This window comes from Papio anubis, chromosome 15, assembly GCF_008728515.1.
Source record: "Papio anubis isolate 15944 chromosome 15, Panubis1.0, whole genome shotgun sequence".
Lineage (NCBI taxonomy): Eukaryota > Metazoa > Chordata > Mammalia > Primates > Cercopithecidae > Papio > Papio anubis.
The window spans coordinates 16140801-16167933 of record NC_044990.1 but is presented as its reverse complement, the minus strand read 5'-3'; the positions used below and the strand labels follow the sequence as shown (position 1 = coordinate 16167933).

Genomic DNA, 27133 nt, shown 5'->3' with positions numbered 1-27133 from the left:
AACCGGTACCAGCCATTGCAAAAACATGCCAAAATGTAAAGACCATCGAGGCTAGGAAGAAACTGCATCAACTAACGAGCAAAATAACCAGTTAATATCATAATGGCAGGATCAAGTTCACACATAACAATCTTAACCTTAAATGTAAATGGACTAAATGCTCCAATTAAAAGACACAGACTGGCAAACTGGATAAAGAGTCAAGACCCATCAGTCTGCTGTATTCAGGAGACCCATCTCACACGCAGAGACATACATAGGCTCAAAATAAAGGGATGGAGGAAGATTTACCAAGCAAATGGAGAACAAAAAAAAGCGGGGGTTGCAATACTAGTCTCTGATAAAACAGACTTTAAACCATCAAAGATCAAAAGAGACAAAGAAGGCCATTACATAATGGTAAAGGGATCAATTCAACAGGAAGAGCTAACTATCCTAAATATATATGCACCCAATACAGGAGCACCCAGATTCATAAAGCAAGTCCTTAGAGACTTACAAAGAGACTTAGACTCCCATACAATAATAATGGGAGACTTCAACACTCCACTGTCAACATTAGACAGATCAACGAGACAGAAAGTTAACAAGGATGTCCAGGAATTGAACTCATCTCTGCAGCAAGCAGACCTAATAGACATCTATAGAACTCTCCACCCCAAATCAACAGAATATACATTCTTCTCAGCACCACATCGTACTTACTCCAAAATTGACCACGTAATTGGAAGTAAAGCACTCCTCAGCAAATGTACAAGAACAGAAATTATAACAAACTGTCTCTCAGACCACAGTGCAATCAAACTAGAACTCAGGACTAAGAAACTCAATCAAAACCGCTCAACTACATGGAAACTGAACAACCTGCTCCTGAATGACTACTGGGTACATAACGAAATGAAGGCAGAAATAAAGATGTTCTTTGAAACCAATGAGAACAAAGATACAACATACCAGAATCTCTGGGACACATTTAAAGCAGTGTGCAGAGGGAAATTTATAGCACTAAATGCCCACAAGAGAAAGCAGGAAAGATCAAAAATTGACACTCTAACATCGCAATTAAAAGAACTAGAGAAGCAAGAGCAAACACATTCCAAAGCTAGCAGAAGGCAAGAAATAACTAAGATCAGAGCAGAACTGAAGGAGATAGAGACACACAAAACCCTCCAAAAAATCAATGAATCCAGGAGTTGGTTTTTTGAAAAGATCAACAAAATTGACAGACCACTAGCAAGACTAATAAAGAAGAAAAGAGAGAAGAATCAAATCGACGCAATTAAAAATGATAAAGGGGATATCACCACCGACCCCACAGAAATACAAATTACCATCAGAGAATACTATAAACACCTCTACGCAAATAAACTGGAAAACCTAGAAGAAATGGATAATTTCCTGGACACTTACACTCTTCCAAGACTAAACCAGGAAGAAGTTGAATCCCTGAATAGACCAATAGTAGGCTCTGAAATTGAGGCAATAATTAATAGCCTACCAACCAAAAAAAGTCCAGGACCAGATGGATTCACAGCTGAATTCTACCAGAGGTATAAGGAGGAGTTGGTACCATTCCTTCTGAAACTATTCCAATCAATAGAAAAAGAGGGAATCCTCCCTAACTCATTTTATGAGGCCAACATCATTCTGATACCAAAGCCTGGCAGAGACACAACAAAAAAAGAGAATTTTAGACCAATATCCCTGATGAACATCGATGCAAAAATCCTCAATAAAATACTGGCAAACCGGATTCAACAACACATCAAAAAGCTTATCCACCATGATCAAGTGGGCTTCATCCCTGGGATGCAAGGCTGGTTCAACATTCGCAAATCAATAAACATAATCCAGCATATAAACAGAACCAAAGACAAGAACCACATGATTATCTCAATAGATGCAGAAAAGGCTTTTGACAAAATTCAACAGCCCTTCATGCTAAAAACGCTCAATAAATTCGGTATTGATGGAACGTACCTCAAAATAATAAGAGCTATTTATGACAAACCCACAGCCAATATCATACTGAATGGGCAAAAACTGGAAAAATTCCCTTTGAAAACTGGCACAAGACAGGGATGCCCTCTCTCACCACTCCTATTCAACATAGTGTTGGAAGTTCTGGCTAGGGCAATTAGGCAAGAGAAAGAAATCAAGGGTATTCAGTTAGGAAAAGAAGAAGTCAAATTGTCCCTCTTTGCAGATGACATGATTGTATATTTAGAAAACCCCATTGTCTCAGCCCAAAATCTCCTTAAGCTGATAAGCAACTTCAGCAAAGTCTCAGGATACAAAATTAATGTGCAAAAATCACAAGCATTCTTATACACCAATAACAGACAAACACAGAGCCAAATCATGAATGAACTTCCATTCACAATTGCTTCAAAGAGAATCAAATACCTAGGAATCCAACTTACAAGGGATGTAAAGGACCTCTTCAAGGAGAACTACAAACCACTGCTCGGTGAAATAAAAGAGGACACAAACAAATGGAAGAACATACCATGCTCATGGATAGGAAGAATCAATATCGTGAAAATGGCCATACTGCCCAAGGTAATTTATAGATTCAATGCCATCCCCATCAAGCTACCAATGAGTTTCTTCACAGAATTGGAAAAAACTGCTTTAAAGTTCATATGGAACCAAAAAAGAGCCCGCATCTCCAAGGCAATCCTAAGTCAAAAGAACAAAGCTGGAGGCATCACGCTACCTGACTTCAAACTATACTACAAGGCTACAGTAACCAAAACAGCATGGTACTGGTACCAAAACAGAGATATAGACCAATGGAACAGAACAGAGTCCTCAGAAATAATACCACACATCTACAGCCATCTGATCTTTGACAAACCTGAGAGAAACAAGAAATGGGGAAAGGATTCCCTATTTAATAAATGGTGCTGGGAAAATTGGCTAGCCATAAGTAGAAAGCTGAAACTGGATCCTTTCCTTACTCCTTATACGAAAATTAATTCAAGATGGATTAGAGACTTAAATGTTAGACCTAATACCATAAAAATCCTAGAGGAAAACCTAGGTAGTACCATTCAGGACATAGGCATGGGCAAAGACTTCATGTCTAAAACACCAAAAGCAACGGCAGCAAAAGCTAAAATTGACAAATGGGATCTCATTAAACTAAAGAGCTTCTGCACAGCAAAAGAAACTACCATCAGAGTGAACAGGCAACCTACAGAATGGGAGAAAATTTTTGCAATCTACTCATCTGACAAAGGGCTAATATCCAGAACCTACAAAGAACTCCAACAAATTTACAAGAAAAAAACAAACAACCCCATCAAAAAGTGGGCAAAGGATATGAATAGACATTTCTCAAAAGAAGACATTCATACAGCCAACAAACACATGAAAAAATGCTCATCATCACTGGCCATCAGAGAAATGCAAATCAAAACCACAATGAGATACCATCTCACACCAGTTAGAATGGCGATCATTAAAAAGTCAGGAAACAACAGGTGCTGGAGAGGATGTGGAGAAATAGGAACACTTTTACACTGTTGGTGGGATTGTAAACTAGTTCAACCATTATGGAAAACAGTATGGCGATTCCTCAAGGATCTAGAACTAGATGTACCATATGACCCAGCCATCCCATTACTGGGGATATACCCAAAGGATTATAAATTATGCTGCTATAAAGACACATGCACACGTATGTTTATTGCAGCACTATTCACAATAGCAAAGACTTGGAATCAACCCAAATGTCCATCAGTGACAGATTGGATTAAGAAAATGTGGCACATATACACCATGGAATACTATGCAGCCATAAAAAAGGATGAGTTTGCGTCCTTTGTAGGGACATGGATGCAGCTGGAAACCATCATTCTTAGCAAACTATCACAAGAACAGAAAACCAAACACCGCATGTTCTCACTCATAGGTGGGAACTGAACAACGAGATCACTTGGACTCAGGAAGGGGAACATCACACACCGGGGCCTATCATGGGGAGGGGGGAGGGGGGAGGGATTGCATTGGGAGTTATACCTGATGTAAATGACGAGTTGATGGGTGCAGCAGACTAACATGGCACAAGTATACATATGTAACAAACCTGCATGTTATGCACATGTACCCTACAACTTAAAGTATAATAATAATAAATAAATTAAAAAAAAAAAAAAAAAGATTTGTAACAGGAAAGAAGTAGTGTTTGCTAAACATGGCCTGTCCCCTGCCTAGGTGTGATGAGAGCCAGCCTTCCCAAAGGAGCGCTTGTGAGCAGAGGTGATCAGAGGACTTTCTGAAGAGTGAGGAGGTGAGGACACTGCATTTGTTGGGCAACACTGTATTTAACTCTCACAAGAGATTTTTTTTCTTTCTGAGTTTTTGTTTGTATACACTAGTGACTTCAGAAGGCCAAAAAGGAGAAAAGGGAGTGAGCCAGTTGTTAAGACTCCTAATCCTGACTTATTTTTACTGCTTTTCAACACAGCATTGCAAGTGGTTGATTTGGTAAGTATGAATGCAATAGACAAAAATCTCTGTTCTTAAAGCATTCTTGCTAATGTCAGAATATTTTCTGAAAGCAGTTTTGGCCCATGAAGCAAATCAACCTACAAAAGTGAGGCTGTGCTTTTTCAAGGCTTGTTCATTCTTGCTGCCTCATTCTTGTGCATTCTCAAACTCTTATTACATAAAGCTCAAGATTTCAACAGATTTTACTCATAAATTATACCATACTACCTTGGTTCATTTTTAAGCTAAAACAGACTTAGTTGAATAACATATGTCAAAGTTGATTCTGATCATTTAAATGTTTGTGGAAGTTCTCCACTTATTTATTTATTTTATAGAGTCTCACTCTGTCACCCAGGCTGGAGGGCAGTGGCGCGATCTCAGCTCACTGCAACCTCCGCCTCCTGGGTTCAAGCCATTCTCCTGCTTCAGTCTCCCAAGTAGCTGGGATTACAGACACCTCCCATCAAGCCTGGCTGATTTTTGTATTTTTAGTGGAGACGGGATTTCACCATGTTGGCCAGGATGGCCTCGAAGTTCTGACCTCATGATCCACCTGCTTCAGCGTCCCAAAGTGTTGGGATTACAGGCGTGGGCCACTGCGCCTGACTTGAATGTTTTTTTTAAATGACATTGCCATTTGTTGCTTTCATTGTTTCCCTGGGAAATGATGTTCTTATATTTTAGAGATGCTGGTCAAAACTTGGAATTGCTTTCACTTCCTTTTCCCCAGCTGAGTGCTTCCAGAAATAGATTATAATCCACAGTGAACTCTCAAATGCCTCTTTAAAAACACTGACTACTACTTTATTCCAAAAAATTATGTGGCCACTGTTATAAAATTTTGGCTAAAAAGATGTATAAAAAACAAAATGCTGATAGTAAATGCTTGTGCCTTAAAGAATATGAAAAATAAAAATGTATTTCACACATACAACGGAGTTAAAACCAAACTGGAATTGGAGTTGTTTCTGTCATCATTTAAGAAATAAATGAGAAAATCTTAATTACTGCTTATTAGAAAATCTCATCACAAAATATTACTTACTTACAGTTCACTTAAAATACTCATAGCTGGAGGCAAACACAACTCTCATCTAGTTCTTTGGACTTTAAAACTGAAAACACTTGAGAAGAAAACCCTGCTAGCTTTCTTCAAATGTCACAGCAGACTTCACTGCTTTCTATAAAGAAACAAAAACCAACTCATTAGACAATCTGTAAAACCAGCACTTATATGTACTTTCAGCAAAGTTTGTGTGGAACAATCCTTAAACAATTAGTTAAGTTTCTCTCCTGCATGGCATCTGCACACATGCACACACACATAAGTATATGATGTACACATATGGATGTACAAGGAATGAAAGCTACCTTTGTGTGAATATTTATAAAGTTCCTTTTTAGTGAACCCAAGTTTAATAAAATGTCAAATGAGTAGAATATTTGGAAAGGCCTATATAAAAAAATCAAAGGGTCTTATTTTCTCAGGTGCTTTCACTGGCAAGAAAAAGAGCTCTTTCTTAATGTTCAGAGGTATAAAGGATTGAGTCAAGAAGAATTTAAATAATCTCCAGCTTTTGATATCATGGTGAAATATAACATTCTCCTAAAAATGTTGCTGAATATAATTGCCAAAGATAAGACTAGACTCAGGATGAACAGTTGTTCTGAATATGGATATTCTTATTTTCTAATGTGGAAATAAGAGAACATTAAAATATTGTGAAATGTATGGGTTGGAATATCACTTCATCAGTGCATATTATTAGATTGAAGTTTCTGGAGAATACTTTGGTATTTGTGCCAACCTCAGACTCTTTAGTGAAGCACTTGGTTTTTCTCATTTTTATTATTGCCACGGTTTTCAGGTTTTTCTCCTAGCTAATGATGGATGCTTCTTTCTGATATTTTTATATATTCCCTTCTATGTCTCCTAATCATTCCGCAGTCAGTTTAATCATTATCAGTTGCCATTGGGACTGTGGTAGTTCCTGATTCTATCAAGAAAAGCCTTTCCTCTCTGCCTATTTAAGAGAATTATTTAAAATTTAGAATCCATCACCAGCTGTCTAATTAGAATAGTTGATTTTCCCCATCTTATTCTTTCACCCCCAAAATCACCTGGTCTAATGTAGTCTACAAAACAAAGCATTCATCACTTTGAGCCCATGCTGGGCTCTCTCTGCAGTGTCCTTCCAAAAATATTTCCTTTACTCAAAATGACTGATTGACTGCAGCTAAACACACCCATATGGCCTTCCCCAAATGTGTCTGACTTTAATAAATTGGCCAAATGAAACAATGACTGGAGTGAGTGTGGTTTTATTGAAAATTACAGCAGTAAAAAGAGAGAGATATAGGTAGGGAGTGTGTGCTCATGCATGGGTGGCCATGTTTCCACGGAGATACTTGTTTACCTCATTAATCCATTCTTTCCTTTCATAGTAATGGAGTTTTTCTGTAGATCACTGACCTCTCAGGATGGAGACTATATTTCTGTTTCCCTTGCAGATGGATGTGGCACGTGACCAAGTTCTGGCTAATGAGATGTCTGAAACTTAAAGTGGAAGGGATGTATCATCTCCTTTACCTTGCTCTATCCTGCTACCTGAAGAATGAATGTGGTGACAAGCCCTGGAAAACCACAAGGATGAGGACAGCACTGGAGAGATGGTGTAGCACGTGATGAAATTGCCTAGGTATCTGACAACTGAGTAGAATTGCTCTCCTCCGACTTTTACATGGGAAGGAAATAAAACTATTTTGTTTGAGACTGTTATTTTAGGTCAATGTTATAAGTAGTTGTAGCCATGTGCTAATTCTTTCCACGAACAGCCAGTTTTCGCACGACAGCCTTCAGACATCTGAGAGTAACAGCATACACAGTTCTGATAACCCCATGCTGTTACTGCTCTCAGGAACTGACTTACACTTTGGCTAAACCATCTGGACCTTCAAGTTGAAAACTAAAATCACTGTTTCAGTGTTACCCAATGGATTATATTACTGGAGTATACAAAGAAAAAGGAGATGGAAATGGGCCTGAGGGAAGAGTCTGAGTGCTGGACCAGAGTCAGTTCAGAGACATAATCACAGAATCACACGAAACATTTTGCCAACTTTTACGAGGGACAAAAGCCAAGGTCTCTTGAATCTCAATCTAGTGCAGGGATCCTTCTCCTGATGTTTCATCCTTCTTAAAGAACTATCAGAAACCAAATCTTAAGTATATGTACCTGAGATATTTTTTCTAGCTTCTCCCTTTTCTTATTTTCTATTTAGCTGTGTTTCTCCTTGTCCGTTCTTTATTTACTAAACTTTCTATTGAATATCTTTTCTACTTAAAACTAGTCCCATGACTCAAAAGTGGCCCTTGCCTGGCCAACATGGTGAAACCCCGTCTCTACTAAAAATACAAAAAATTAGCCAAGAGTGGTGACGGGCACCTGTAATCCCAGCTACTCGGGAGGCCGAGGCAGGAGAATTGCTTGAACCCGGGAGGCGGACATTGCAGTGAGCTGTTATCACGTCGCCACACTCCAGTCTGGGTGACAGAGCGAGACTCTGTCTCAAAACAAATAAAAGAAGGAAAAAGAAATAGTGAGACACAATTTATCAAATATCACCTTGATTCTCCATAAGAGATCATTCTCTTCCTTTGTTCTAGGAATTTGTTTTCCTAATGATAATAATTTAACCTGGCTCCCTGCCTGATCTGAACAGTTCACTATATACTCTGACCATTTTTTAAGTACATAGAAGACAGCCATATAGATTCATACTGTCAAATTCAGCATCCATTGTCTATTTGACAATTGTGAGGATTTTTTTTTTTTCTTTAATAGAATCATTTATATTATTTTGGTCCCTGGCTGTATTCCATATTCCCCTGTATTATATGTCTGCAATTATTTTAAGCCTTTACAAAAACTATTTTTCCAGTATGGCAAAACAGTTTTTGAATTAAACTTACAGGCTTTTTCTATCATACGCTGCCTCAAATTCTGAGCCTAAAGAGCAAAACGTTGTTGGAAAAAAATTTATATGCCGAGTTAACATGGCCCATTTCCATTTCCAACTCTTCCCTAACCACATGGGAAAGCAGAATTTACTGTTATTCTCTTATTAAATATAATGTGGCCACAAGCTACATCTGTTCTTAAAATTGTTCATGTATTGCCTAAGACTTTTCCTCCATTATCTTTCTTCTTTCCCAACAGTAACAATCTCATAACTGCTTCAGAGACAAAAAGACAATCAGCTCAAAACACTCTCAAATTCTATTTAAAAATGCCCTCCCCTCATTTCTTTTTTCATCCGTCTACTCAGAGTATTTCCGTCATCTGTTAGATATTTATTATTTGGGCACTTTAGGAAAAAAATAAGTATTTCTCAATCACAAATACAAAATAAAGGAGTCTCCTATCTATTTTCAAGGAGCTATAGTCTCTCAGGAGAAAGTCTTCATGTACACAAATCATTAATGTGGAATACAGGAAGTTCTGGGTGTCATCAAGAGACATATCATTAAAGCCACTAAAGAAGGGCAGAAACTTGAAAAGTTTCAGGGACTGCATCTGATCTGGGCCCACCGTAGTTACAATTTGAGAAAACAGACATGGGAGGAGAGAGGTTTTCCAGAGGAAGGAAAGAAGTTCAACAAAGTAATGAAGGTAGAAAAGTATACAAAAATGTGCAGAGATGTCATAATTCGTACAGTTCTGGCTTCTCTAATGCAGTAGAAATCTGAAGGAGAAGAGTGAGAGAAACAAGTGTAAAAGACAAATTTGGGTCTGTAATATTGGGCTACATTGTATAGATTTTATTTATTTTGAAATGGTGAGCTATTGATGGTTTTCTAGTAAGTCAGAGGTATCCAGAAACATTAATCTGACAGATATCTAGAATGAATGGGAAGGGAAAAAAAATTGAAATCAGAAATAGCATGGATATTCCCTATACTAACCTAAATAATAGGCAAAGGAAGCCTGAGAGAGGCATAGGAGCAGAATGGAGGAGATGGATGGATACAAGGAAATATAAAAAATCCAGGATTTGACAACTTCCTTGGATTGAGACAGAGAGAGACAGAGCATATTTCCACTCTAAACCTGTTATTTTTTAAAATTGATTTCATGGATATCATTGATACTGATTTATGAACCTAAGTTATTCTTTTAAATTTATTTCACAATGTTGATTTACACCCTATTCTAATTTCTAAATAAGAAGTTGCTGAAATTTCAGGAAAGTAGTAAAAAGAAAGGCAATTCAAAAATAATACATGAATTCATTGAACCAAGCCAATGGCAAAGTCGTATTAAAAATACATGATGAATAGTTCCCTTATTCAGTATAGAACAATAACTCAGCAAAAGGGTGCTCTGTTCACAATATGAACAATGATAAAAAGAAGAAACATATACATCAGAGTCAATGAACCCTGTCTCAGTCTGCTTCCTGTTGCTTATAACAGAATACCCGAAACTGGGTAATTTATAAAGAAAATAAATTTATTTCTTACAGTTATGGAGGCCAAGGATCCAAGGCTGAGGGACCACAACTGGTGAGGTTCTTCTTGCTGTTGGGGTCTCTGCAGAATCCCGAAATAGCACAGGACATCACCTGGGAAGGAGGCTGAGCATGTTAGCTCTGGTCTATCTTCTACTTGTTAAAAAGCCACTAGCCCCACTCCTATAATAATCCATCAATCCATTAATCCATGAATCATGTCTTCAAGATCCCACATCTCAATTCTGCCACATCGGAGTTTACGTTTCAGCATGAGTTTTGGAGGGGACAAACATTCAAACCACAGCAAACTCCAAGTAAGCACTCAACACGTATGTGTCTTTTAGCCAAACTAAGAACGCCAAATTGATTCCACACTGTAATCTGTACTCAGCTTAACACTGTACTCAGATACTAAATGCTACAATAAGTAAAACCAAGATAAAATTGACTAAAACACAGTAATAAAAACAGTAAATTATTTATTGAAAACAATACAAGGCTAAGCATTCTATTCTTTTTTTTTTTTTTCCTTTTGAGACAGAGTCTCACTCCGTTGCCCAGGCTGGAGTGCAATGGTGCGATCTCGGCTCACTGCAACCTCTGCCTCCCAGGTTCAAGCAATACTCCTGCCTCAGCCTCCCAAGTAGCTGGGATTATAGGCATGCGCCACCACACCCGGGTAATTTTCGTATTTTTAGTAGAGACAGGGTTCACCACGTTGACCAGGCTGACCTGTAATCCCAGAACTTTGGGAGGCCAAGGCAGGTGGATCGCCTGAGGTCAGCATTCTATTCTTTACAAACATGACACTTCTATGGTTTCTATTTTCTGTGTCTTTTATTTTCATTGTAAAAATGATACTGTAATTGTGAGTGCATCTGCCTGTTGACAATGAAAAGTTCACACTGAGCCCTGTTTCTATATGCAATATTTATATTTAAATGATTCCTCAATCTTGCTGTTAGCAACGCTTTAAAGAATAGCAATATCCCAGATATTCACTGAGACATAGGCTGAGTGAACTTCACTGCAGAGTTCCTTCTGGAGGGAGCGCCGTACGACAGAATTTTCTGAATACAGTGATCTTCTTTAGTGCCAGGACTGACAAGGAAATGGAAGGTTTGTTCAGTATTTGGAAAGACTGAGAAATAGAGAAGGGAAATTTGGGGGTAAAACAGAGGTAAAGTGAGAAAAATGGACAATGTGCCAAAAAAATCAGAGCTCAGATTCTGACTTTATCTATTCTTTATAAGATGTATGTTTGTGCGTAAGTATAAATTATTATAGACATGGAATGATAAAAGTTGGACATGAGAAGTGACTTTATAGTAACTCCATCATAACTTTGTTTCACGAACATGAAAGCTGTTGCTGGGCAAAGTGAAGTTTTCCATTTCTTCTCTCTGTATCCAGTCTTCTCGATAATATCAGCATTATTAAAATAAACATTATTTCTAAAATGCAACAGTCTATATTTTAACAGAAAATGTAAACAAGATTTAGCTATGAGCTAATCCTCTGAGGTTAGATCAATCTCATCTTATTCCTTTATTTATTGTTGGTGTCCGTGTATCGCTAATGACTCCACAGCCAGCCTGTCCTCTGGCTTCTGTGCTTCTTCCATGGCTCACAGCTCCTCTGCTTTTCCTCTCTCGTGAGCACTGAGACAATGGCATCTAATCTGAGCCTGGGGATTTGGCAGCTCTTGAGCAGCACTTTGCCACAGTTTATGAGTATGCAAACTGCTAATGGACTAGATTAAGGAATGGAAAAAGCTACAGGCCACACACCCCTAATGTTTCTCGTCAAAAGCCAGTATACAAAAATGGGGTATGATTACTCAAAAACATTAAAACTACAGTCATTTCATTAAAGCATTATGAATTAACAAAATGGATTAAGTGGAGAATTTCCTGTCAGAGGTAGAAAGGATTTATATAAGTACTGACACCTAAAATAGAAATAAAAATAAAACTTAGTTTAGATATAAGGAAAACAACTTTTACAAAATGGTGTGTTCTGCATGCATCTATCTAAAATTAGGTGGAAATAACTTTTGGCTGTTTATCACGAACTAAAATGTCAAATGTATCCTTCTTAATTATTGAAATTCTGTTAAAATAAAATATTTGTGGAAATTATAAGTTTTTGTATTATTTACAATTCAGGACATCATTAGGAATAGCATATTGATTGGGCAAAGACAACTGTGTCTGGTTATGATATTCTTTCCAACTAGTTGATACCATGATACAAATTAGACTTGACCTGTGATTATTGTGAAATTCTTTGCTTTTCTCTCACTTTATTTCTATTTAAATAACTGTGAAAGGGTAAAATTAAAATGTGTAAACAGTTTATTCTAGAACACCTGCAGGAAATTTTTCTTAATGTTGGCTGTACTTTTTTTCATTTGCCCCATGAAATACAATAGTAATGTTAGATGAAATGCATATGTCAGTCCCATTTTAAGCTTTGTGCCTGGAGGTATAATTAGATTTTCTTGCTTGAAATTCATACTATTATGTGAGTTCCTGTGGCGTGCACTGCTGTGAACAATCATCATTGAATGTCGTCTACAATAGGCTAATTATGAGACTCATGCTTATATTATCAGAGTATTGTTTTCAATTGAAGTCACTGTCTTCTTTCCCTGATCTAAAGAGTGAGAAAATACAATATCCTAGATGCTGATCATAGATTGTATTGGATAAGAGCATATTTTGTAAGTATTCATAAATACTCAACCAGTGTATTCCACAAGTGTGAATGGGAGAGGACTCAGAAATGTTAAAAAAATTAAGTAATAAAAAGTGAGTGTGAATATATGCATATATATATAATATCCAGAAATTATCCATTATATTTAGATGAGAACACAAAGATGGGATTTTTTTTTAATGTACAAGATTTAAGATGATCCACCTTGTACAATAAAATCTGAGATACTTGAGTTCAAATGCTAACTGTTCTACTTACTGATTATGTAACTTAAGGTTCTTAATCTCTCTAAAACTTAATTTCTCTATCTGAAAAAAAGCAATAAAAATATCTACTTCACAAGATTCCTGTTCAGTATTAAAACAGGGTGTTCCTCTCTCCATCCCACTGTTACTCTGACCAAGATGGCTTTAATGTTTCCCTTAGTTTGACTAAACTTTTAGACAGATTTCTTCCTGACTATTGGCCCCTGGCCTCCCTTTTCTTTAGGTGTTTACTTTAGAAAACTTGCAATGTATGAATTCTTTCTATGCCCTTTTGACATGTAAATCTTCTCTAGCCACTTGCCAGTTTTACAAGCCAGGAATGTCTTCCTTAAGGACTGAAGGCCATCCTTTTGAAATCTAATCATCACTAGTGATAGGACCCTAGTCTCTGGAGTCTGACTTCAATAAGCAATGATTAGCAAACACAGATAACCACATTGACTGCCTCCCTCCTGATGTCATCCAGGACTTTTCCAGGAACCCACTCCAGTGCTGGAAAATTCTCTTGCCTTTTGTTTCTTTTATTATGATTATTTTTATTTTAGTTTCAGGGTCACATGTGCAGGTGTGTTTTATAGGTAAACTCATGTCACAGGGGTTCATTGTACAGATGATTTTGTGACCCAGGTACTAAGCCTAGTACTCAACTGTTCTTTTTTCTGCTCCTCTCTCTCCTCCCACCCTCTAGCCTCATGTAGGCCCCAGTGTCTGTTGTTCCCCTTTTTGTGTCCATGTGTTCTCATCATTTAGTTCCCACTTACAACTGAGAACACACAGTATTTGGTTTTCTGTTCCTATGTTAGTTTTCCTTTTGTTTCAATAGAGTTTTTAGTTCTCCCTATTGCGATAGTCTTGAATAAAGTCCTCCTGGCCTGATTAACTAGTCCATTGCAATTTTTCTTTGACAAGTCTTCTAGAATTCTCCCTCTGTAGTTGGGGTGATATGACCCCTGACTAGAAGCTCAGTACTGATTGATTCAGGACCTAACAGGAATCCAATTTTGAATAAGATGTAGAGAAGTTAAGAAATTCTAGTTCAATAACTCAAGAGTCAGTAATAGGCTGACTTTAATCACACTATTTTAATAATGAGGATTTTACTTGGCTTCTAGAATAACATCCCACTTTGTTTCCTTCATAGGCTATTGCTCTTGGCTTCTCTAAGCAAGATATCTTGCCCTACAACTTACCTATTACCCCATTACTCCAAGATCTTGCTATTTTCATCTTCTCATCCCACTGGAAGCTAATCGAAGTTTGTGCATCCTACATTTGTTAGGTGAAAATTCCTACAGGTACCTTTCTTGTTTTTGCCTGATGCCAAGATCCTCAGCACACTTTTCTCCTTCCTGTCTACTTAGAAATATCAGACAGTCTGCTACCTGGGCTACTGAATAACCTACATTGTCAAACGTCATTGTCAAATGGATCTATTTGTCCCGTCAAACTGAGCTACCATTCCTCAGAGCTTGTTAGGTGCCTAAGCCTCTGCCCTATGTTTTGTTCTAGGCTACAGAATGGGCAAACTGTGCTTTAATATGTTGTGTTTCATTTTAAAAATCAGTTTAGGCATGTCATTTTAGAATGACTTGTATTTATGGCTTCATATTCATTTTAAGCATGTTATCTTTTATTCAATTTAAGCACATTGATTTAGAATGATGTTGTGTTTTATGATACCTGATAAGTATGATACCTGATAAGAGAATTCTTTGGAGGATAAAATGAAATTCCACAAAAAATTTTCCAAGTATTAAAAAAATATATAATTTACAAAGAAAACAGCAAAGGCAGGACGGATTACTAGAGAGGCCTCTGGGGTTCCCAGGAATCAAGCTACAGTGTTGGACACAAATCTCCTCTTTCCATCTGGTGCATATACTGGGCATGGAGAAGAAACTCAATGACAACAATAAAAGAAATAAAATTTTCTATTTTCTTCCATTTTCTTCTTCAATTAGGTCTACTCCTAATGAAAGAGATTATTCTTTTCACTAACTCCCAGGCAGCATAGACTTCTCAAGGAAAATCTTCCCCAAGGAATTATCTGTCAATGTGCTCTTGGGAACCAAAACCATTCCTTCTATTCTGCACAGAGTGAGCACTACATTTATTGAATTACTTTTACAAACAATTTAATCACAGTCACAAGAGTACCTTTTCTACAAAAAAAAAAGATGAGTTGTTGTAAATAATCACATTCTGCCTCTACTCGTATCAGTAAGAATACATGTGCAAGATAAAAGTAGAAGTGAGTTATTATTATTTGCAGAATTCATTAAAGAGAGACAATGCCTTGAACTGAAATGATATTCTGACATGTTAGCTATACCTGGCAAACGGGCTAAACCAGTGGTTCTCATTTAGTAATTTTGCCAACATTTGTAAGTATCTGGAAACTATTTGGTTGTTACAACTGCAGGGTGGGGGATAGGAGGCATGGTGGGAGAGGCGTGGAGGGGGGCACTGCTACTGCCACCTACGGGGTAGAGACCAGGGATGCTGCTAAATATCCCATAATATTCAGAACGTACCCCTCAACAAGGAATTATCTGGTCCAAAACATCAATGGTGCTAAGGCTCAGAAACCCCGTGCTAGACAGATAGGTCCCACTGCATGAGAGTTGAGAAGCCTCTTGAAATAATTCACTCCAAGGTAAGAAGGAACCAGAGGGAGCAGGGGTAATTTTAAGTACAGCGTAACTGCTGTGTTTGTGTCTCCAAAAGAGACCCTTTCTTTATTGGAATCATCTTTGGCTTCTGGAGATAGCAGGAACTGGAAGTAACACTGCTAAAATCGCTCATTTGAAAAATCAATAGGTCAACATGATATTGAAACCTCTTCTCCAACAATATGTACCAAAGAAAAGGGAATGAGGTGACCATTCACATGTCTCAACAATAAAAAGCACAGTGCTTAGGAAACTTCCCGTTCTCCAAGGTAGAACAGGCTTATTCCTCCCAGATCCTTCCTCTTGCAACTAAAATCCCTGGACAAACACAAGCAAGCTTAGGAAGACCCTGAAAGGTAGGCAAATAATGATTGACCATCTAGGTGAGAGGTGAAGCCAGCCAGGCTTCTGGGTCCTGTGGGGACTTGGAGAACTTTTCTGTCTAGCTAAAGGTTTGTAAACACACCAATCAGCACTCTGTGTCTAGCTAAAGGTTTGTAAACGCACCAGTCAGCACTCTGTAAAAACGCACCAATCAGTGCTCTGTGTCTAGCTAAAGGTTTGTAAACACACGAATCAGTACTCTGTAAAAACGGACCAATCAGCACTCTGTAAAATGGACCAAATCAGTCCCCTGTAAAATGGACCAATCAGCAGGAGGCGGGCAGAGCCAAATAAGGGAATAAAAGCTGGCCACCCCAGCCAGTAGTGGCAACCCGCTGTGGAGGCTTTGTTCTTTCGGTGTTCACTGTAAATCTTGCTGCTGCTTACTTTCTGCATCTGCACTACCTTTATAAGCTGTAACACTGTGAGGGTCTGTGGCTTCACTCCTGAAGTCAGCAAGACCATGAACCCACCGGAAGGAAGCAACTCTGGACACATCTGAACATCTGAAGGAACAAACTCCGGACACACCATCTTTAAGCACTGCAGCACTCACCGCGAGGGTCTGTGGCTTCATTCTTGAAGTCAGTGAGACCAGGAACCCACCAGAAGGAACCAATTCCGGACACATAGGGACCCCAGTACTTGAGAGTCAAGTTTTCTGGGTTTCTTGCCGCCTCCCGTGCATCCTGGAAGAGGTGCTATAGCAGCTTCCAAACAAGAACTGGCAACAGACTGACCAAATAATCCCCAAGAAAACCTGTTTCTGCTAGCCAAGGAACTGGGAAACAGGAAGCCTAACAGCAGAAAACCTTGTAGGCAATACCTTCCCTACTCTAGCCACACACGGCAATGAGAAAACCGCCTTCTCCTACTCACCTATCACAGGTTCAGCAGGCCCAGTAGGGAGCTGATTTTCCACTCCATGCCCCAACCTTACGGAAAATAGAATTCTCACCGAAGTAAGGAGCAAATCTCCCATCCCACCCCTTCCCCTCCTGGGGAAGCAGGAATTTCCTGACTCTCCTTCCAGGTATTATTGGCACAGCCAGGCAGGCAGTTATCCTTTCATCCTCACCAGGCAGAAACAGGTGATGGTCCAATTCCCCTCCTGGGACAGTGTCAGATGGATGGAATGAGAAGTTGATTTTCCACCCCCCATTCAGTAAAAGCATGTGCTACTCTGATTGCTGTCTCCTCATTTGTATTCTCTCCCTTTTCCGCTGTGGCCCTCTCTTCTGATTTTTTTTTTTTTTTTTTTTAGTGTACTCTTCACTTATTTTTCAATATATTTATATTCTTACAAATGCATTTGAAGTAATATACTCCTAAGTACTTTTATGGTGCATTCCATATATATTTTATAATTTCCTATTCTACTGAAGGGTTATTTACTATTTTGTTTTCTTTCTAGACATAGGAGTTTGTTGAGCGTTTTAAAAGATATATTTTTGTTACTGACTTCAACTTTTATTTCACTGAGATCAGAAAACATGGTCTATTTGGTGCTGATTCCTTAGACTACATTGAAGATTTTTTTTCAAAGCCTAACACAAGGCCAATTTTCATTCATTGCAATTCCTTATTTGCAATTCTAAAACTCAAGCTCCAAAATTAAGGTTTTTGTAACTCATTTGGTGCAGAAATCTAACCTGTGTGGATTTAGTGATAAAAACCTATATTGAACTGATGCAGTTATTTCGTGTCTTTATTTCCTATTTCTTTAGCTGTAGAAATATTAATATTTGATTATGAAGTCCTATGCTATATCTCATCAGGAGTGTTGTATTATATATAACGTATGAATTATATTAATTTTATATCACAAAAATCTAAATTTTGAAATTCATCTGGTCTTGTGGATTTGAGATAAAAGATCATGCCCTGAATATATATTAGTTAGAGTTTGTTGATAATATTTAACATTTCATAGTTTTGCTTTTATTTTAAAATATTTATTATTTTCTGAGAAGAGCATGTCAAAACTCTTCACATCCATTCTTGATTTATCCATTTCTCCCTATATTGCTGTCAGTTATTGCATTATGTATATAAAAGTATAACATTTGGTGCATATATGTTCAGTTTTTGTCATGGTTGCCTATTAATGCATATATTAATCAGGGTTCTCCAGAGGGATAGAATCAATAGGAGATTTTTTACATACATACGTACATACACACACACACACACACACATATATATCTATATCTATATCTATATCTATATCTATATCTATATCTATATGAAGGCCTGCATTCCCTGGCAAGCCGCTGGTGCAAGTCTCAGAGGCCAAAGGCCACAGAACCTGGAGTCTGACGTCCAAGGGCAGGAGAACTGGAATCAAGCATCCAACACAGGAAGAAGAAAAGAGCCAAAAACCTCAACACAACAAAGTTAACCCTTCTTCTTCTGCCTGCCTTGTTCTAGCTGCACTGGCAGCCAATTGGATGGTGTCCACCCACACTGAGGGTGGGTCTTCTTCTCCCAGTCCACCAACTCAAATGTCAATCTCCTCTGGCAACATCCTCACAGACACACCCAGAAACAATACCTTACCAGTCATCTAGGCATTCCTCAATCCAATCAAATAGACGCCTAACATTAACCATCACAATGCATTAGAAACTACCACATACTTATTGACTTAAAACAATACATATTTATTAGGTGGGTCAGGAATCCAGGCATAACTTAGTCAGGCTCTCTGCTGAGGATCTCACAAGACTGTTGAAATGAAGATGATGGTCAGGCCACATTCTCATTTGGAGATTTGACTAGAGAACAATCTGCTTCCAAGATACCTCAGGACCTTGGTGAATTTCATTTTCTTATGACTATAGAATTCAGCTCAAACTGTTTCTTCAAAGCTAGCAAAGGAAAGATACAGAGACTGACAGAGAAGGAGAGAGGCTGCTGGTTGGAACCTCTGTATTCATGGAAGGTAGGACACTTCTTTGGATGGGTTAATCTGTTTGGTCAGATGTACCCAGAATGATCCTCCTTTTGATTAAAGTCAACTTATTATGGGCCTTAATTGCACCTGCACAATCCCTTAATCTTTGTCATATTCCATTAATTAGAAAGAAATTACAGGGCCTGACAACACTAAAGAAGAAGGGATTTTACAAGAGTGGGGTCACTGAGGGGATTATCTTGAAATTCTGCCTATCCCAACTTTGATATATTATTTTATTATGCCTTTGACAAAAGTATAACATTCTTTTCTGTCTCATATGATACTTTCTCCTGTAAAATCTACTTTTTCTGGGTTTTGTAAAAATGATACCTTGCTACCCTGGATGTATTTGTGGTATTAATTTGGTAGTAAGTAAGTACATCTTTTTCATTATTTTTAACTTTCAGGATCCTATTACCTTATTTTAAAAAATACAACATTGTATTTCTGGAACTGTTTTAAAAACCAAATCATTAGATTTAACACTTTTGCTGAGGGCCATTTTGCTATGATAAGATTTATTTTACCAAACTGTTTTCTATTTTCTATATCTTAAGATATTTGTTAAATTCCATATTTGAAAATTTTGCATTCTACTTATAATCTTCTGATCTCTCATATATATTCATTAAGGACCACATTTAAGGTTTTTTTCAATTTATTGAGTTTATCAATATCTATGTATTACTCCTGAACCACATAAATACCATAGCATGGTCTCACTCACATCTATTTCTGTTCCTCTCTCCCTCATCTCACACCACATTGGTATCATCAAAATTTCTCATTTTGTAGTGATTTAGATATTTCCTCCCCTTCTTTGTTTTTTCTATAATTTTTAATTCACATAATAGTAAATGTTTAATGTTATGTCTTACTTCCCATAACTTGTTAATTTCTCCTGGATTTATACCTCTTCTTCCTAGTGTATTTCTTTTGAAAGTACTTTCAAGTTGGGGTGGGGAGGGGACAAGAAAGTAGAGGATTTTGTGGGAATTTTGTCCGAATTTCTATTTCTTTTCAAGACTCATAATTTTACTATAATATGTTCTTGCTTATCCTTATTGATACACGAGCTTAGAACTATGCATTCTTTTATTTTAGATACTTTCTGTATTATATTCCAAAATAATTTAAGAAGCATTTTTGTCATTTTGGAAAACTATTATATTTTTTATCTTATTATTTATTCATCTTAACATTTTCCTTATACTTCCCACCTCTGTACAGCCCTCTAATGCCTTCAATTTCTTGATTTTATTTACCAGCCTACATATTCATTTTTTAATGATATGCATTTTGCCATTTAACCTTCTAAGTTTTTCATTTAAGGTATTTTATCTTTCATACCCAATGTCTCCAATTTGTTGTTCTTCATTATTAACTTTTTCTGCTCCATATCTCTAATATTGTTCTTGTCATTAAGGGTATTTGTTTTGCTTATTAAACATTTTTTTTTTTTTTACTTTCTAGACCATTACATTTGTTCCCCCTGGTAATCAATTTCATTTTCTTCTTTGTTTTTAATAATTATTGCTCTCTCATATGTCTTATTACTTTACCTTAAATGGTATTTTGGCTGCAATATGCTCCTGGCATTATCAGTGAAATCCTGAGCTTGTTCTTCAGGGAGGTTTATGGGAAATGGGGACAGATAGGCTCTAGCATTCCCATGAATACATGCTTCAATAGAGTAGGGTGTGTGCCTACTCTATTTGTCTCCTGCACTGTTTGAAGAATGCTTTTTCAGTACTCCAGTTCTGTCTTCAGTTAGTGCAATTACTGGCTAGTTGAAAACAATTCCATTAGCTTCATTCATTCCACATCTATCTGCCTGGTAAATTTGTGAATATTAAATTGCCATGCCTTGGCCAACCAGACCCTTTCTTCTATTGGAAGAGAGCTCTTAGAGAGAGTAAGTACTCTCTCCTGCTCTTTGATGGCTAGGCTGCCTGTTCCAGGTGGGTATGAATACCAGTCCAGGTCCTCTGAGAAGATTCCAAGTGGAAGAAATCTACTGATGGAAAAGACTGTGGGATGAAATATAGGGGAAGTAACAGGGGCCAGGAGAGCTGGCAGACCATTATGTTCTGACATTGTGCAGAAGACAGGGAAAGAAGGAAGGCTGGATAAGAAGAAAACTGCAGTGAATTTCTACAGATATTTTGGCCAGGCTAAAGGGGAGTCTTTGAGCCAAAGTCAGAAGAGCACCCTGTCTGTCAGGAACAGGTCTGCCTTACTATCCCTGCCATGCAGTTATTGGCTGGGAGGAGCCCAGAGGAAAATAGATAGAGAACTTAAGGAATATGAATATCATAAAAAGCAAGAAAGGAGAGATTTACAAGAACAACTAATGAAACCTATCAATGTATCAAGTACAGTAATACGTGTATTAAGCACAAAATGCAAAATCCACAGTCAACTATAAAGCTGATTGTCCAGGAACCAAGAAAAGATTTTAATCTATAAAGTTTAGTTTTTAAATTAAATAAAAATTTCTAAGACAGTAGGGATATGTAAAGCACTTAATTATAATTAAAACATTTGTTTAGAACCTATTACATATAAGGCATTGCTATGGAAAATAAATAATTCCATGTAAATACACAGTAGTTTACAATTTATAAACCACTGCCCCTGCCTCCTAGGAGTTTATTATATTACCAGAGCAATTTGAAAGACAACTAGCATCAGAAATATTTTTTGTTACTAATAGTGTTGCTATGTCAATTTATCATTATAAGATTAATTAATTTTTAGCATTATTACTATAATTTATTTATTGTTTTATTTTCTGCACAGTCTTAGCAAAAAAGCGAGTATTAGCTATGAACATTTGAATTCCATATGGACTTCGTCTTTCATGGTTCACTGAGCAGCAACTACTCAATTGTGTCTTCCTTTCCTCCATCTTTCATACACATATACATGCAGCTTCAGCCCAGGGTTAAAGGATTTGAATACTTCATCTGCTTTTATCATTTATTTTTTCTTTAACAAGTATCATAAACAGCAATTTTACTTAGACTAACAGCATATTCAGCTTGTTATATTTTAGAACATGGATTATCTTTGGATGCTGCCCAGATATAACCTAATTCGAATGTGATAAAATATAGTAGTTCCTTCTTAAAGGTTTCCAGACTATATTTCATTTCAAAGAATTCTATCTGTTGTTCTATTGTTATATTCCTTATAAGGAGAGAGCTGATATGACACAGAACCTACTCCTTCCTAAATGTTAGGATTTGTAGGTAATATATAAAATAGAAAAAAAATCCAAAGTTATGACCATGTCTTTCAAGGCTCCATATAATCTAGTTCCTATTCAGAACTTTCAAATCATGAGTAAAAACTTGGAATAGAAAAATGATAGGGTTTGTTCTGGGAGAAGGCTACAAAAGGGGTATGAAATGACTAAAGGACAAATTGGATCCATAAGAGTCTTGAAAAGAAACTGGAAAACAAGATGCCACAAATGAGCTTGAAAGCAGTGTCCAAAGTAGATAAAGTTATTTTAAGAGTCTTTACAGGCTCTTAAAGAGTCTATAGAGATAACACAATCCAAGTATGAACTATTGAAAACACATGGCAAGGAACATCAGTGGTTATGACTGATGGTGATGGCAAGAAATTTGAAGGGAAACTGATAATCCATGTATGGGATGGCTTGGGTTCAGATAAAGCTAGTCACCATAGTATTAAAAAAATTCAGACTGAGATAAGTTTGAGAAACCGCAAGATAAAATATCCACCAAAACTACTTGCAAACTAGCAGTTTTCTGAAGTTCCATATAGTATGCTATTATTAATTCATGGCTGATCACACACAGTTGCTTTATATTCTTTGTTAAGCATCAGTTTGCTTTCGGCCATTTACTTTGTTTTCAACATTTGCATGATATATTTTCCAATTCCATGTCCCCGTCATAAGACCTTTCTCAAGAAAAGTAAAAGAGAATTTTTAAAAAGCATGATCCAAAGTGCAACAAGAACTACTAGATGCCTCCATGATTTTCCTTCAAAACATACGCACACATAAACATTTAACTATAAAAGTGACAAGATTTGAGTTGGTTATTTGAAAATATAAACAAAATTAACAAGCCCCTAACTAGCCTAAATAAGAAAAAAGGAAAGAACCTTCAAAAAATAAAGCCAGAAATGAAAGAAGAGACATTAAAATTGATGCCACATATATAAACAGAATCATAAGAGACTATTAAAAACAATCACACACCAACAACCTAGATAACATAGAAGAAATAGACAAGTTCCTAAAAGTGTGCAGCCTACAAAGACTGAATCATGAAGAAACAGAAAATCTAAACAAACCTTTAAGTAGTAAGGATATTGAATCAGTAATAAACAGAATCCCATCAAAGAAAAGCCCAGACCTGATGCTTTCACTGAAGAATTCTACCAAACATTTAAAGAGGAATTAGCACTAATCCTTCTCAGACTCTTCAAGCAATTAAACAGGGGGAAGCACTTTCAAACTCATTTTGTGAGGCCAGCGTTACCCTGATATTAAAACCAGACAAATATATTACAAGAAAAGATAACTATAGATCAATATCTCTACTGAATAGTGATGCAATAATACTCAACAAAATACTAGCAAACTAAATTCAATGGCACATAAAAAGGATTACTACAAGATGATCAGGTGAGACTTATTCCTGGCATGCAAAGATGGTACAACATAAGAAAATCAAGTCAATATAATACACCATGTTAACAGATTGAAGGACAAAAGCTACCTGATCCTCTCAATCCATACAGAAAAATAATTCAACAAAATTCAACAGCCTTTCATGATTTAAAAAAACACTTAACAAACTAGAAATAGAAGAAAAAGTTCTCAGTATAACAAAGGGCCATATGTGAAAACTAACCTCATACTCAGTGGTAGAAATGGAAAGCTTTTTCTCTAAGTTTGGAAACAAAGCAAGTTTGCCCACTTTTGCCACTTGTATTCACCATAGTGATGGAAATCCTAGCCAAAGAAATTAAACAAGAAAAAGAAATAAAATGCATTCAAATTGAAAAGCAGGAAGTAAAATTATCTCTGTTTTCAGAAAACATGATGCTACATGTAGAAACTCCTGAAGACTACACACACACACATACACACACACAAGCGTGAAATGTTAGAACTAATAAACAATTCTGCAAGATACAAAAATGAGTTGTGTTTATACAAACTAACAATGAGAAATCCAAAAAAGTTTTTTTTAGAAAATCCCATTTAAAATAGCATCATAAATAATAAAATTCTTAGCAATAAACATAACTAAAAAGGTAAAAGGCATATACCCTGAAAACTACAAAACATTATTGAAAGAAATTTAAAACACACATAAATGGAAAGACATCTCTTGCTATAGTGTGGATGTCTGTACGCCTAAGCTTCATGTTGAAGTCTGATCCCCAATATTGGAGGTGGGGACTAATGGGAAATGTTAGGGTCATGGCGGTGTATGCATCGTAAATGTCTTGGTTCCATTTTCACAGTAATGAGTGAGTTCTCATGCTGTTACTTCCCAGGAGAGCTGTTTGTCAAAAAGAGCCTGACACCTCCCCATCTCACTGTTGCCTCCACTTTTACCATGAGATCTCTGTACACGCTGGCTTTCCTTTGCCATCTGCCATGAGTGGAAGCAGCCTGAAGCCTTCACCAGAAGCCCAGTCTTCCAGTCAACAGAATCATGAGACAAATAAAACTTTCATTTATAAGCTACTCAGCCTCAGCTATTCCTTTATAGCAACACTAAACGAACTAAGACATCTGTGTTTATCGATTGGAAGACTTAATATTGTTAAAATGTTTATTCTACCCAAAGCAATCTACAAATTCAATATAATTTCTATCAAAATCTCAATTTTTTTTACAGAAATAGAAAAAATTCTAAAATTTACACAAAGGACCCCCCAAAAGTAAAAACACTCTTCAGAAAGAAAAAACAAAGTCGGAAGCCTCACATTTCCTGACTTGAAAGCACATTACAAAGCTGCAGTAATCAAAACAATATGATACTGGCATAAGACAGACATATAGACCAATGGAACAGAATAGAGAGCCCAGATATAAACTCATATACATGGTCAAATCATCTTAAACAAGTATACCAAGGCTAAAGGGGAAAGGGTATACTTTTCAACAAATAGTGTTGGGAAAACTGGATATCCACATGCAGATGAATAAAATTGGGTCCTACTTTATAGTATATAACTCAAATATTAACTCAAAATGTATTAAAGAACCAATAATAAAATCTACAACTCTAAAACTCTTAGAAGAAAATATAGGGGAAAGCTTCAAGACATTGGTTTTGGCAATAATTTTCTGACTATAACATAAAAAGCACAAGAAAGAAATGCAAAAATAGACAGGTAAAGTTGCATCAAACTAAAAAGCTTGTGTACAGCAAAGGAAAGCATCCATAAAGTAAAAACACAACCTATGGAATGGGAGAAAATATTTGCAAACCATGTATCTGATAAAAAGTTAACATACAGAATATACAAAGAACTACAACTCAACAACAACAACAAACAAAAACCTGATTAGAAGTGATCAAAGAACTTGGATAGACATTTCTGCAAGGATGATTATGCAAATCACCAATGAAGAATATTAGAAGATGCTCAATCTCACTAATCATCAGGGAAATGTACATGAGAATGACAATGAGATACTACCTAATACCCCTTAGGATGGCCGCTATACAAAAAGCAGAAAATCAAAAGTGGTGGTAAGGATTTAGCAAAATTGGAACACTTGTGTACTGTTAGTGGGAATATAAAATGGTGCAGCTGCTATGAAAAACATTATGGAGGTTTCTCAAAAAATTGAAAGTGTAATTACCATATGATAGAGTACTTTATCTTCTTAATATTTATCCAAACGAATTGAAAACAGAATCTCAAATGGATATTAGCACACCTAAGTTCATGGAAGCATTATTCACAATAGCCAAGAAGTAGAAGCAATGTAAATGTCTATTAATGGATGAATGGATAAAGAAAATTTGTTCATATATACAGTAAAATGCTATTCAGTCATGCAAAGAAGAAAACTCTGTCATATTACTACAGCATGGATGAACCGCCAGTCTATTAGGATAAGTGAAACAGGGCACTTACAGAAAGGTAAATGCTGCATGATTCTACTTATAGAAGATATCTAAGTGGTCAAACTCTTAAAAACAGAAACTAGAATGGTAGTTACCAGGGGCTGGGAGGCAGGCGAAAAAGAAAGTTATTGCTCAGTGAAAATAAGTTACAGCCCTGCAAGATGAAAAAGTTCTAGAGATCTGCTGCAAATCCATGGGTATATAGTTAATACTACTATACTGTATACTTAAAAAATAGTTAACATGGTGCATTTTAAATTATGTGATTTTTTTTTTAACACAATACAAAGTAGCTGCAATTTGAAGGCTCCAACTAGGCATGTTTTGCATAATTGGATCATCAAAGATGATAAAGATAATAGATAATAAATAACACAGGGAGGCCATAAATCAATAGGAATAGTTGAAAGAGAGAGAAGTTCTACTTTGCAGCATAATATCAGCTAATAAATGTAGAAAGAATGATAGGGTTTTTTTAAATGAAATTTTATAACCTCCAATGTAATAATTGATTCAGCAAGCATGCCAAACTGTTGAGTTAAAGGTTGCTGAAGGCAGAATGTTTACATGGACCCAAGGTACTACCCCATAAATTACTTATAATTAGAAAGAAGAGAATGTACTTTTACGATGAAGAGATCTGGCATTCAACAACTTAACCAAGTAACAGTTAGACATCTGGTCATTATGTTAGACAATAAAAATTATATAACATCACCTACAATTTTTGCCAAAAATGTGTAACCTTAATCTAATCATGTGGAAGCAATAAAGAATGAGACATTCTACATGACAACTAGCCTGAACTCCTCAAAAAGTCAATGATAGAAAAAATTCAGAGGGCAGGAGGCTGTTCTGGGTGAAAAGATACTACAGAGATATAACTGTCAAATGCAAGATATAAATTTTGATTGAATCCTGGAATTCAAAAAATAACCAGCTATGAAATACATTTTTAGGATCATTGGAGAAATTTGA

The 27133-nt window shown here is 36.6% G+C and overlaps 1 long non-coding RNA gene across 3 annotated transcripts in view; it reads right to left on the bottom strand.

Moving 5' to 3' along the window:
- The window catches only part of LOC108582855, a 183438-nt gene that overhangs the window by 12020 nt on the left and 144285 nt on the right, over positions 1–27133 (bottom strand). For all 3 annotated transcript variants that reach the window (XR_004178660.1, XR_004178662.1, XR_004178661.1), the window contains 2 exons: positions 10025–10125; positions 5550–5681 (listed from right to left, as the gene is read on the bottom strand). This is a non-coding gene — a long non-coding RNA (uncharacterized LOC108582855). The remainder of the gene's footprint in view (positions 1–5549; positions 5682–10024; positions 10126–27133) is intronic.